The 12,611-nt window shown below is 40.7% G+C and overlaps 1 pseudogene across 3 annotated transcripts; it reads left to right on the forward strand.

Moving 5' to 3' along the window:
• Positions 1 to 5,450: 5,450 nt before the first annotated feature.
• LOC108589791 (embryonic testis differentiation protein homolog B pseudogene) lies at positions 5,451 to 11,413 on the forward strand (annotated as a pseudogene). 3 transcript variants are annotated; one of them, XR_013531362.1, is made up of 3 exons: positions 5,451 to 5,511; positions 8,200 to 8,224; positions 11,082 to 11,413. The product of XR_013531362.1 is annotated as an embryonic testis differentiation protein homolog B pseudogene, transcript variant X3 (transcript). The 3 variants fall into 3 exon arrangements; XR_013531361.1 differs by lacking the exons at positions 5,451 to 5,511; positions 8,200 to 8,224 and adding an exon at positions 8,719 to 9,220; XR_013531360.1 differs by lacking the exons at positions 5,451 to 5,511; positions 8,200 to 8,224 and adding an exon at positions 10,197 to 10,295.
• The last annotated feature ends 1,198 nt before the right edge of the window (positions 11,414 to 12,611 follow it).

Below are 12,611 nucleotides of genomic sequence, written 5' to 3' on the forward strand. Positions count from 1 at the left end.
TTCGATGGATCGACAAGACAGAAAATTAACAGGGACATCAATGATTTGAATTCAGACCTGGAACAAGTAAACTCAGCGAATATTTATAGAATTCTTCACCCCAGGTCCACAGAAAATAAATTTTTCTCAGTATCACATTACACCTATTTTGAAAGCGACCACATATTTGGAAGTAAATCATTCTTCAGCATTTGCATAGCATTTCGCAGATTTAAATGAAATGTTGGTTGGCTGTTTGTTTGTTATTTTCTTCCCCTATTCCTTCCTGTCGCTGCTGTTAAGCACAATTATCAGCATAAAAGAGGTTTTTAATACCTATTTTCAGATTGCATTCCAGCCTGGGCAATAGAGCAGGACCCCTGTTCTCTATCCCCCTTTCTCTTTCTCTTTCTTTCTTTCTTTCTAAAAAAAACAAAAGTCAAAATTGGGTTTCTTTGAAATCAAAACAGTCTAAGTTTGTTAATGTCTCTGTAACAGCGGTACCCATGGTGTACATGAAGAACACAATTAAGGACTAGAAAAAGATGCCCCTGTCTAATGAAAGGAACAGGTTACAGAAACAGAGCCAGTATCATGGAGTGAGTCAGCAGTGCTTAGGGAGTGACTGCCACTGTTGGTAGTCCCTATCTCTAGGACTCTAGAAAGCGCTTTTCATACCATTGTTAATGATGCACAGGGGACAGGAAGAGGGAACTGCCCTTCACAAAACACCTGTATGTATCCTCATATAACATAAGGATACCCTGAACTTGTCTAGGTGATCTTGACAAGTGATTCCAGTTCCACCCTCTTCACACCACAGGCCCATAGGCTCACCGGTACTGGACTTTTCCATCACAGGTGCTCAAGGAGATGGTGACAGTATGAATCTGCCAAGAGACTTGCCTGTGGATGAACAGCCCAGCACCACTGCAAGAAAATTATATAACTTGGAAACTCATTTAAGTGGGTGGCTGGGACATACTTCTTCTTTGCTTTTTCCAGAGGAACTTATGAAAATGGTTGTTGAGCCCAGGGTACTCAGTCATGCAGCCTGCGCAAAGTAGTCCAAAAAGTGAATGATAATGCCAAACAATGTAATAGATTGAGTCAGGTCCCCCAAAATTCATGTCCATCAGGAACCTCTGAATATGACCCTGTACGGAAATAGGATCTTTGCAAATATAATTGAGGATCTCCAAGTGGAATCATCCTGGGTTTAGAGTGGGCCACGAGTCCATTACAGGTGTTCTTCTAAGAAGAAGAGAAGACACAGAGACATACACAGAGGAGATACACAAAGGAAGACATGTGAAAATGGAGGCAGAGATTGTTGGAGTGATGCATCTACAAGCCAAGGGACACCAAGAATTGCCAGTAGCCACCAGAAGCTGGGAAAAGACAAGGAAAGATTCCTCCCTAGAACCTTCAGAGGGAGCATGGCATTGCCAATACCTTGAATTCAGACTTCTGGCCTCCAGAACTGTAAAAGAATACATTTCTCTTGTTATTAGCCATGCAGCTTATAGCAATCTGTTGTAGCAACCACAGGAAACTAATACAGGTAGGGACTGCACAAATAAGATTGCTGCCTCAGAGCCCTGAACACCCCTTACAAAGGAAATATAGTTTATCCTGCTTTAATGGAACATTATAGAATAATTATAAAATATTACACTGAGAGGCAGAGCCACCTATTAGAAAAGAAAGGAAAAAAAGAGTTCAGTTTATTCTTCAGTTTCCAGGCTAATGACTCATTCAAAATAATGGGTAACCCTTAAAATGGGGTTTGAGTTCTCCTTACTTTGTTAACAATTACAGACACTCATACACTATACAAGATTATGGGTAATACATTTTTGAAATGGGTTTTGTACTGTCCTTCCTATGTTACCTACTATGACACTTAATGTCATGAAATGTACATCATACAACTGCATTTTATGATATATTAGTGTCATTAATTGGTAAAATAGTAATTTGGAAAATTCCTTACATTAGAAACAAGCTAATAATATTCAAAACAATTTTGTGAAGAATTCCATATTATAAATGGGGTTGCTGCCATCTGACAACAAGCGTAAGCTCTTGGAATAGAAAACAATGGATGAAATTGAACATTTGCTCATATAATATAGGATTTGGGGACTTTGTTCTTATTTGGAAAGTGTGCCCCTAGGATCATGTTGGAAATGGAGATGCAATTAAAGTGCCTTCGGGCCTTATATCTGGACTTGATTTCCACACTTAGATACTGTTCAAGGTCTAGGGCTCTGACTGCAGCCAGGATTTATAAGGCTAGGTAATGTCCCAATTTCTATAATTTGGGTGACATGGAGTACCACGGGCAGAGGTATGTTATGATCCAAGTACCAGCCAGCCATCTTTCTCACTTTAAATGCAATCCAAGAAAGTGGTATTTGGAGAATACCAATGTTACTTCACTAAAGAAGTCATTGAATTACTTCTACGTGAGCTAACATGCATAATGCAAGTTGATATCAAGAATGAACCAGACAAATGCTAATAAGCAAACTTAAATAGAATGATATAAAAGGGAAGAATTCTTGTTTTTTCTTAAAGCAAGATTCAGGTTACTGTTAGTAATTATGGTTCTCAGGTTTTTGAAATAGACAAGAGTTTTCCTTTCTTTCAATTCTCCCCTTGACTACACATTAGTTGTCACAAAATGGAGGCATAAATGTACATAGGCACACAAGGGACTATTTCATCAGCCAATATGTGCACATTGGAAGCATTAAGCTGACTAGCACAGAGTGGCCAAAGGGATGGGCCCAGTGAAGCCTAGGATAAGGAAACCTATTCTCACCATTATTTGTCCTGACCAGCCTGACTCATGACAATTCTCATCCTCCTTGTTTGTAAACAGAAACCATGATAACTCCTATCCTCCTTGTTTGTAAATAGAAATCACCACACATATCTTTTTGTGCAAGACACCCGGGAAAAAGGGTTGAGTCCAAAATGTAAAGAAATACCATTATATTAAATACACAATTATGCTGTCAAATAAAATTCCAAAGCATACAACATGACCTCCAATGGCCATTTGCTTCCTGAAAACAAGGCGTACTTACTTTGACCACTAATTTCCTCATTTGTATATTGAACGTGTTCCACTTTTCAAAGGGAAATTTACAAAAAAAAGAACAAATGGTCAAATTCAGTTGAATAGCATGACATTCAACATGCAATTGTTTCGGTCAATGAAATGCCAAATTACTATCAGTAGCACTTTTAGGCATTTGCTGTTATAAAACAACCAGGGCTTGACCAGTCTAATGGTCAATGTGTGTCATTTTACACGGGAAATACCACAAAAAATTAAATATTTAAAAAAATACTAGTTGTATTACTTAGGGTTCTCCAGAGAAACAAAACCAATAGGGTATAGGGTATATACATATACGCCCTAATATAGATCTACAGACATATATATTAGGGCATATATGTGTATGTACATGTGTGTGTGTGTGTCTATATATATATATATATATATATATATATAATGTGCCCTAATATATATGTATATTAGGGCATATATGTATCTGCACATGTGTGTATATGTATATATAATATGCCCTAATATATATGTACATGTGTGTGTACATATATATGTGTATATATATGTATACATACATACACGTACATATATATTAGGGCATATTATATATGTACAATATAGGTTATTCATTATATATATTTAATATAATATGTGATGCATATTTTTAATATATATAAGCTATTGCCTATATATGTTATAAAGAACTTCCAAACACATTATGCACATTGACAAGTGCCAAGATCTGCAGAGTGAGTCAGCAAGCCAGAGACCCAGGAAAGCTGATGGGGTATCTGAAAAGAAAATAAATCTTGGAACCCCCAAATCACTGAGCTAAAGGGAAAAGTCAGATTCAGAACTGCCTAGGGCAAACCTGCCTCCCATTTTATTCAGTCATCCCTCTGCTTACTGAGATAAAAGCATATCTGATTGCGTCATTTGGAAAAGCTAATTAGAAACTCTTATCTACCTATGCCTTGGAACCCCACTCCCCTCTTTGAGTTTTCCCATCTTTGCTTCCAGTTGTCCCACCTTTCCATACCAATCCAATGTTCACCTTACATATATTGATTGATGACTCACATCTCCCTAAAATGCATAAAACTAAACTGCGCTCTGACCACCTTGGGCACATGTTGGCAGGACCTCCTGTGTGCATACTCAAGGCAAAATCTTTCTAAATTGAGACCTGTCTCAGATATTCAGAGTTCATAGGTAGTTCATTCTAAAGGCTGGTAGGCTTCAGGCCCTCCAAAAAGCCAATGTTTCAGATTAAATCCAAAGTCAGGAAAACTTCCTTCTTCCTTGAGGAAGGGTTGGCCTTTTTGCTGTAATCAGGCCTTCAATTGATAGAATGAGGCCCACTCACCTGAGGGAGGACAATCTACTTTACTCCATCTACTAATTCAGATGTTAATCTCATCCAGAAACACCATCACAGACACACCTAGAATAAAGTTTAAACAAATATCAAGGCACCCATTGTCCCAGTCAAGCTGACACATAAAATAACCATCACATTATTAGACAAAAAAAGCTATTAAATATGTGAATTTTCAAACAGCAGAATGTTATAAAAATATATTTATGTTATAAAATAAAACATGAAACTAGCCTTGCTGACAGCTTGAGGATATTCAGTGGCATAAAACCACAAGCACTTAGCCAAATACTTTCCTTATTTGTAATTTCAAAAGAAGAGAATAAGTTAAATAAAGCTTCTGAAAAAGACCAGGCCCAAATTTTAGTTAAATAATAAAAGCACATTACATAACAATTGTTTTGTATAACAAAATTCCTAACTGTATGCTTTGGGAACTGACTGGAGAGGCTGAAGAGCATCTACTGTCATAAAACCACAGGCCCTTGGTCGGGTTATTCATTTCCTCACCTGTGACTTTTAAGAAAATTTATGAAAAAGAATCAAGACCAGAATATAAACATCTCAAACCTACTGATGTATTTTCTCCTTTTTCTTTGCCCCAAAATTAGACTCAGTGGTTTGGAATTTTAAAACCTCAAATCAAGAATGACTTTCCAAGGAAATGTATCCATGGTTCCATTAAATTAGAAACTGACACTGACCTATTGTTCTCTGTCCATTTTCATCTCCTTGGCCCCCAAAAAACTGATAATTGAGAAGAAATTACCATACTTAAAGAGTGAGTGACTCATCCAGATTACCAAAAGGAATTTGGGTTGCTGCATTACAATGGGGAAAAGACTACTTCTGTAACTGAGGAGATTCACTGGGGCGTTGCTTAGCACTCCCGAGTTCAGTTCTAAAGCTCAATGGAAAACTGATGCAACTCCATGAGAACATCACCTGCAAGGACTCAGATCCTTTGGCAATGAATGCTTGAGTCACCCTCCCAGGTAAATATTCACCAGAAACTTGAGCTGCCTGCAGAGATTCAGGAGAACATGGAGTTGATGTCACAAGAAGAAAAGTGAGAATGCTTTCTCCCTATGATTTTCATGATTGTTGAAAAAGTACTGGTGATCATTAAGGTTATAATTTGGGTTACAGATGGGACTATGATTGGTTTAACATCACCCCATGATGATATGTGGACTGACAGGCTTTTGTGTCTTCCTTATGTTGTGATGAGTGTTTTCTCATCTGAGTAAATGGCAACAGTAGATGAATTTTAGCGATTGACGATAGGGATGAAGTGTGTTGGTTATTTTTGTTTTGTCCACCTAGATATATCCTGTAACCTATTCTGCATGCTATGTGACCTAGGAGGCTGAGGTTGTAGACTACATTATCTGGGCTTTCTTGCCTTTAGCTAATAGTTGGGTTTAGACAGTGGTAGGCAACTGCAAGAAATCCAAGAGTGGGAGGAGAGATGCCAACCCCATCAAAAGCATTACTTGTCACTGTATCTCTGGCAGTGGCTTTCTCACTCAACAATTATAGCTGCTGGTTAGTGGTCCTTCTTTTTAAGTGCTAGCCAATAACACTATTTCTTCCCCTTGCCACTGAAATGCCAGGTTTCCTAAAAACTTCCCATTTTTGCTGATCCAAACAGCTATGTGGTATCTTCTCTCTGCCTACACATATGCAAGTGGTTCCTTTATTAGAGTATGACTACTTGAACTATTTGATTTAAATTCTGTTTGCTGTTAGGTCCCAAGTTGATATTGCAGTATATTTTTTATATCGTTGTGTAGCAGATTCCTGTGGTGGTCTCCCTGTATCTTCTCCGCTCTCATCTCTAAATCTCAAGGCTAGTTACTAAAAACATCCATGACTCTTGGCTCTGCAGAGCTAAGTCTCACCTTTGCATCGACAGGGCTACTTACTACAAATACCATGACTCTCTGCCTTAGGGGCTTTTTTTTTCTCACCTTCGGAGCATGCTGGACATCAAACAAAGCAAGGTGGAGGTGACAGAGATTTATATCACCCCTGGGGGAAGTCCTTTAACAAGTATGGTTGGGTATTTGGTGGCTAAATATCCCCAGCCTCTTCACTCTACACTTGGGATGAATGTGAGGTATATGATCTACACCGCCTCCCACAGGGTCCCCCTGGGAATTACCTCCAATTGCCCACAGTGGTAACCTGCTAGTTTGTTCTCCCCACCCTTGATTGGCTGCCTTCCTTGTATGTCTCATGATCCCACACCCCTACCAGTGCAATTTGGGACTCCCTCTCAAATAAGCACTTTCTACTTACAAGTGTGTCTCAGGGTCTATTTCCAGGGAAAGCATACTTGAACATCTTGCATGGTAATTTACCCTCACACTTGAATGTCTGGCCAAGAGTAATGTAGGCTCAAAGTTATTTTGCACCAACAATTGAAAGGCAATTCTTTATTTCCTGGGCATTTCTAGTTGCTTCATTAACTCTCTTTCTCTTGAAAGAACTCCCTCCCCACTCTACAAACCACACCCATTTTAAATTCACTTTTGATTCCAGCTTTTAATCACTGTCTCTTCCAAACATCAAGAGAGACAAATCAAGACCTCTAAGTGGGCTCCTTAAAGTCCCCTCCTGATAGAAATTTAGGGCTTCAGGGCCTCTTCACATGTCCACTCAGCTGCCCTTCCAGCTTCTCTAAACAGGGCCCTTCTTGACTGCAGCACCCCCAGACTCTGCAACATTAGTAAACACCCTTTCAAGGGGTAGCAGCTAGAGTTCATCTGCCTGTGAACTCCGGTAGCACACAGATGGCTCAGAAGTCAAGAAACCATGTGAACGAAAGCCATATCCAACCAAAAGCAACACAACTTCCATTTGTCATGGTTGCATCAAGGGAAGGATTTATTGATCCACACTATTTTCTTGGATTTTTCAATACTACCTGAAGGGCAGAGGTAGGTCAATGGCATGGTGTGTTGGCAAAGGCCAGCTCCACTCTGGTGTGGCTTGTGCCAGCGTCCACAGCGACTGTGTCAGATCCATATCATTTCTTTGATTCCCAAGCTGTCTACTGAGTAAAATGCTCAGCAAAGATTTAGTGGCTAGGCTGGGTCGTAAGTATACATCCATCTTCCTCCTGATGCTCCATGCAGATGTACTGGGACCGACTTCAGAGTGTCCTTGAGCCATGACTGCTTGACTCCATAGATGGCTTCAGGAAGACAGCACAACAGAGAGACAAGTGAAAGTTGATGGAATCCAGAATTACCTGAAAGAAAAAACACCAAGTAGTACTGGAAACCCCTCTGCACTTCCGCTTCCTAACATAGACACACACACAGACACACACACACACACACACACACATACACTTGACCAAAAGACTTGGCTTTGCATGAATATATTTCTAGAATCTCTATGTTGGTCCATGGACATGTCTATCAATTTCTGTTTCATTTACTCATCCTACAGGGTAAGTTTCGAGTCCAGAATGACAAGCTCTCCGTCTTACATAATCCTTCCCATGTTTTGTAGTATAATTTCGTCTGGTCTTCCAGTTACACAAACACTCAAAATCATGCTGTGACTTATGATTAGGATTGCACTGGATTTACTGATTTATTTAGAGGAGAATTGATACCATTGCAAAAATTGTTCTTTATTTTCAGAAAAATGTAGTATTTTAAAATTTTATTTGAATATTCAAACTGGAAGCTTATAAAAGGTTGGATGTGTGTTTTCCTTATATGTGTCATCATTTTTCTAGGTGTTTCATAACGATTGTGACCAACGTAAGTATGATATTTTATTTCTATTATATTCCCTATTTATTGGAAGACTACACAAATTTATAATTTATTTACTTTTGTTGTAGAGATGGGATCTTCTTATGTTGCCCAGGCTGGTCTTGAACTCCCGGGCTCAAGCAATCCACCCCACTCAGCCTTCCAAAATGCTGGGATTATAGGCATGAGCCACTATGCCTGGCCTACTATGCTAATTTTTATGCATTTAACTTCTACCAGTCAGCCTCTCCTGGCCTACTTCCTCAGTGATTGCCTTGGTTTTCTAGAATGTCAGTTCCTTAAGAGAAAGACAGTTTTCCACTTTCTTTGTTAATAAAATACTCTATACCAATAAGTTATCTTCCCTCTTCAAATTGTTTAGGACACTGAATATGGCCTCAGGATCTTTACATGATTCTATGTGGGGTAGAAGAAAACCCGGAGGACTGAGGCTTCTCTCCCTCAGGGAAGAGAAAGAGAGTGTGTGACCTGGGTCCCTTTACAGGAACCTCAGTTTTCTTGGTTCTTACATAAGACTGAGTGGACAGCCAGTGTGGAGGCAAGCCATGTCTCTTCATAATAGTCATTTTAGTTTCTCATGAGAACCATACTACAAAAAACACAAAATTCTGTCCTTACCGTTATCCCTCTGTGTGCTGGTTAATACTGAGTGTCAACTTGATTGGATTGAAAGATGCAGGGTGTTGATCTTGGGTGTGTCTGTGGGGTGTTACCAAAGGAGATTAGTGTTTGAGTCAGTGGGCTTCAAAAGGCAGACACACCCTTAATCTTGTGGGCACAATCTAATCAGCTGCCAGTGAATATAAAGCAGGGAGAGAAACGTGAAAAACTGAGACAGGCCTATCCTCCCAGTCTGCATCTTTCTCCCGTGCTGGATGCTTCCTGCCCCTGAACATCAGACTCCAAGTTCTTCAGTTTTGGGATTCTGACTCTCCTTGCTTCTCAGCTTGCAGACAGCCTATTATGGGATCTTATGATCGTGTAAGTTAATACTTAATAAACTCCTATATATAATAAACATATATATGATATATATGGTTATATAAGATATATATATACATAAGATACATATGTGTGTGTGTGTGTGTGTGTGTGTGTGTGTGTGTGTGTGTGTCTTATTAGTTCTGTCCCTCTAGGAGAACCCTGACTAATAGATTTAGACAGCCTGGAAAACCATGCCCTGCATCTAGACAATAACCACATGGGTCACACTTTAATGGCAACAATATAGTAATTCTAGATCAGAGATTTGGAAGGGACTATGTCTTGAGACATATGAGTGCTTCTCAAGGAAATGGACCAGTTTTAGCATATGATTTTTTGAGGCATTAAAAGCCCATCTACATTCCAGGTTCACATAATAAAAATGTGGAGCTCCACTGCACTGAGCTTTTGGAGGGGGTTAGACAGGTGTGTGAGGCACAGCAGTGTCAAATTGCAGTGTTTAATTACTGCAACTAAATACTCTGTTTACATGGATTGTGTAATTCATGAAGGAGTAATTGCAGTCACGTCCAAGGCTGGATGCAGAGATTGACAAGTAAGTGGGAAATTTGACCTGGGACTAATTCCCTGATTGGAACATGGCGGACAAAGTTGGTGATCACTACCCAGGGAACCTGGCTAGACTCAGTGGGTGCTGTTAATCTACACAAAGAAGGAATTTTAATGAAGGAATGAAGGGCTTTTGCATAAGCCAGGGACAAGCTCTGAGGCCAGGAGAGCTGAGTGTTTCATCTAGGAAAGAGATATGCAGATGGCACTCAGCCACAGGATGTACCTGCTTCCTCACCCAGCAACTTCCCTCACCCTATTGAGCCCTGAACCAGGAAGAACCCAGGTGATGGTGGTTTGAATCTTGAGGACAGTTGGCACTAGGTTCTGAGGATTATTATGAGTCACCATAGTAACCATGACTTCACTTGGTTCTGAACCGATCAGGCTCTGGGACTCAGGCAAAGAGAGAGAGTGTGCCAAGGAAGGAGGTCGTGTTTCCTCTCACTGTTTACCCTCCGGTCCAGATTTTTCTTCAAAAGAAATCTGAGTGGTCTGACAGGTAAAATATCCTGATATACCAAGATTATACAGCGTCTTTCTGTGCCATTACCTAACCAATCTATCTGTTAAACCCCAACCCTGTTTGATAATTGGGGGAGGGTGTGGGAGAGTCATTTGTTCAAAGTGATACAGAGACACTATAGAGGAGTGTGTAGGAGCACAAGGCTTCAGATACAGGTTTTCCCAGTTCCAGTCTCACCTCTCTGTTACCTTGGGCAAGTCCTTTAATCTTGCTTGGGAGCCCAAAAGTGAGAACACAGTGGGCATCCACCCCTGGCCTTGGCAATGTGCCAGATTCAAATAAAATACCACCCAGCACTTTTCGAGGTGAGACAGGGTCACTTTTTGAGGTGAGACAGGGTGAGTGTAATCTTTAAATCACTGATATGACGATCCCAGGATGGAAACTCAGCAGGATGGGCCTCAGAAACAGAAGCTAGGCAGCATTTGAGAATGTACAGTTTATTTCTTCCATGGGGGGTTGGAGTAAGATCTATACCTGCTTCAGCAATGATTTTCAAAGGAGGCAGAGGTGAGAAGAAGGCAGCTCTTCAAAAGAACAACATAAAATCCAGTTAAAATTAGCGTGGCTATAAGAATCCTCACTAAAGACTACTGCTGTACTACTGTTGGTAGCTGTGACTACTGCTGGTGGCTGAGTATGCGTGTGTTTGTGTGTGTGTGTGTGTGCGCGCGCATGCGATATGTGGTTGTGTGGGTGTGTGGCAAGTGAGGAAGAGGTCCCAGGTCCACTTGATTACCTGAAAATCATTATCCTTTTCAGGCTTTCTTAGTTAAGCTGTCTTCCTGAGTTTGTTTGGAGCCACCGCGTCATGGATAAAGAACTCCCTAAAGCCGCTCCCAGAGAGAGCACACTGAACATCAAGGAGCCTGACAAAGCCTTCAAATGCAAGAAGCCCACCAAAAACGTGCTGATCTTTTTAATCGACAGACAACGGGGCAGGCCCAGAAATGACATCGACCTGTCAAGGTGGATATGGATGCTGTCATAAAGCAACTCCAGGGTGAAAATGGCCTTGGACAAAAAATCGTGGGGCTTATGTGCTGAGACCTGCCCAAAATAAACATAATCAGAACAATAAAGTCATCCCATGTTTGAGCCATTAAAACAGAGTCTGTCACTTCATTCCTTTGGGTTAGATGTGTGTTTGCTGACCAGGCGTTCTTGGGTTACACTGGAAGGGATTTCTGTTCATCCTAACACGCTGTGCAGGGGTGCTCAGACTCAGGGGAGAGGGTGAGATCATGCTACACACCAGATCTCCCTCACCATCAATCTGAAAATCACTGTGAAGTTGAAGTGATGTAGTACTGGGCATTCAAGGACCAAAGACTCTTCTCCCTAGCCATTTTGGAGAGACAGCCCTGGTGTTCCCCTCTAAAACCTAATGCTTGTCCTAGTGAAAAGACATTGTTTAAGAGCAGACCAGCAGCTGGGCTAGGGGTTTGGGGTGTGTTTTAACATTGCAGATATCACGGCCACAGAGCGTATTAGAGGCAATTGCTCTGCTTATTGTCCCCAGGAAAGTAGAATGCCCTGGTGGCTTTTTTTTTTTTTTTTGGCATGTCAAACAAACCTTCAGGCTACAACCAATCAAAGAGAATTAATTTTCCTGAAGGGAAGCCACCCGATATAGTCCAACAAGACACATTAACTCCCATTCAAAAGGCTCTGTCCCTAAGGAATGTGCTGAGGAAGTCACATACTCACTCCAAGAAACCTGAAATGGGAATTATGTGGGCAATTTGTCACTAAGAAGTGAGAACTAACGGTGAATTGGGGACAGGCAGAGCAAAGAGGTCGGAGCCATGGTGGATATTGGCAAGCCTAAGTTAGGAGTAAGATGAAATTTACATAAAGTGAACCATAAAAATGTTAACTTACATAAAATCACAGTGTATAAATTTATGAAAGGGGAGAAGGACACTCTATTTCTTAGAAAGTGTTGCAGCTTACAAGGCAGCCATGCCACAGACTGGGAAGTGTGCCTCTGACCAACACCACAGACCAGTACTTGGAAGGAGGAGGGATTGGAGCAGGAACTTTATGCTGAATGAGTTGGCTGAACATCCAAATTCTACAAATTACAGGAGGAGCCATAAATAATCATAAAGAGGATCCTGATGCATTCATTTACAAGAAACATCCCTGTAACATACCACCCATGTTCACCTTGGGGTGCAGACGTAATTTAAGTGTAAGACATTCAGGCCCTATACGGTAACAGCTCTTTCAGGGCACATAGGCACACAATCTCCCAGCCAGAGCCAGTCCGTGGTGGGTGGTTTCTTT

The sequence above is a fragment of the Callithrix jacchus genome, chromosome X (genome assembly GCF_049354715.1).
Source record: "Callithrix jacchus isolate 240 chromosome X, calJac240_pri, whole genome shotgun sequence".
Taxonomy (NCBI): domain Eukaryota; kingdom Metazoa; phylum Chordata; class Mammalia; order Primates; family Cebidae; genus Callithrix; species Callithrix jacchus.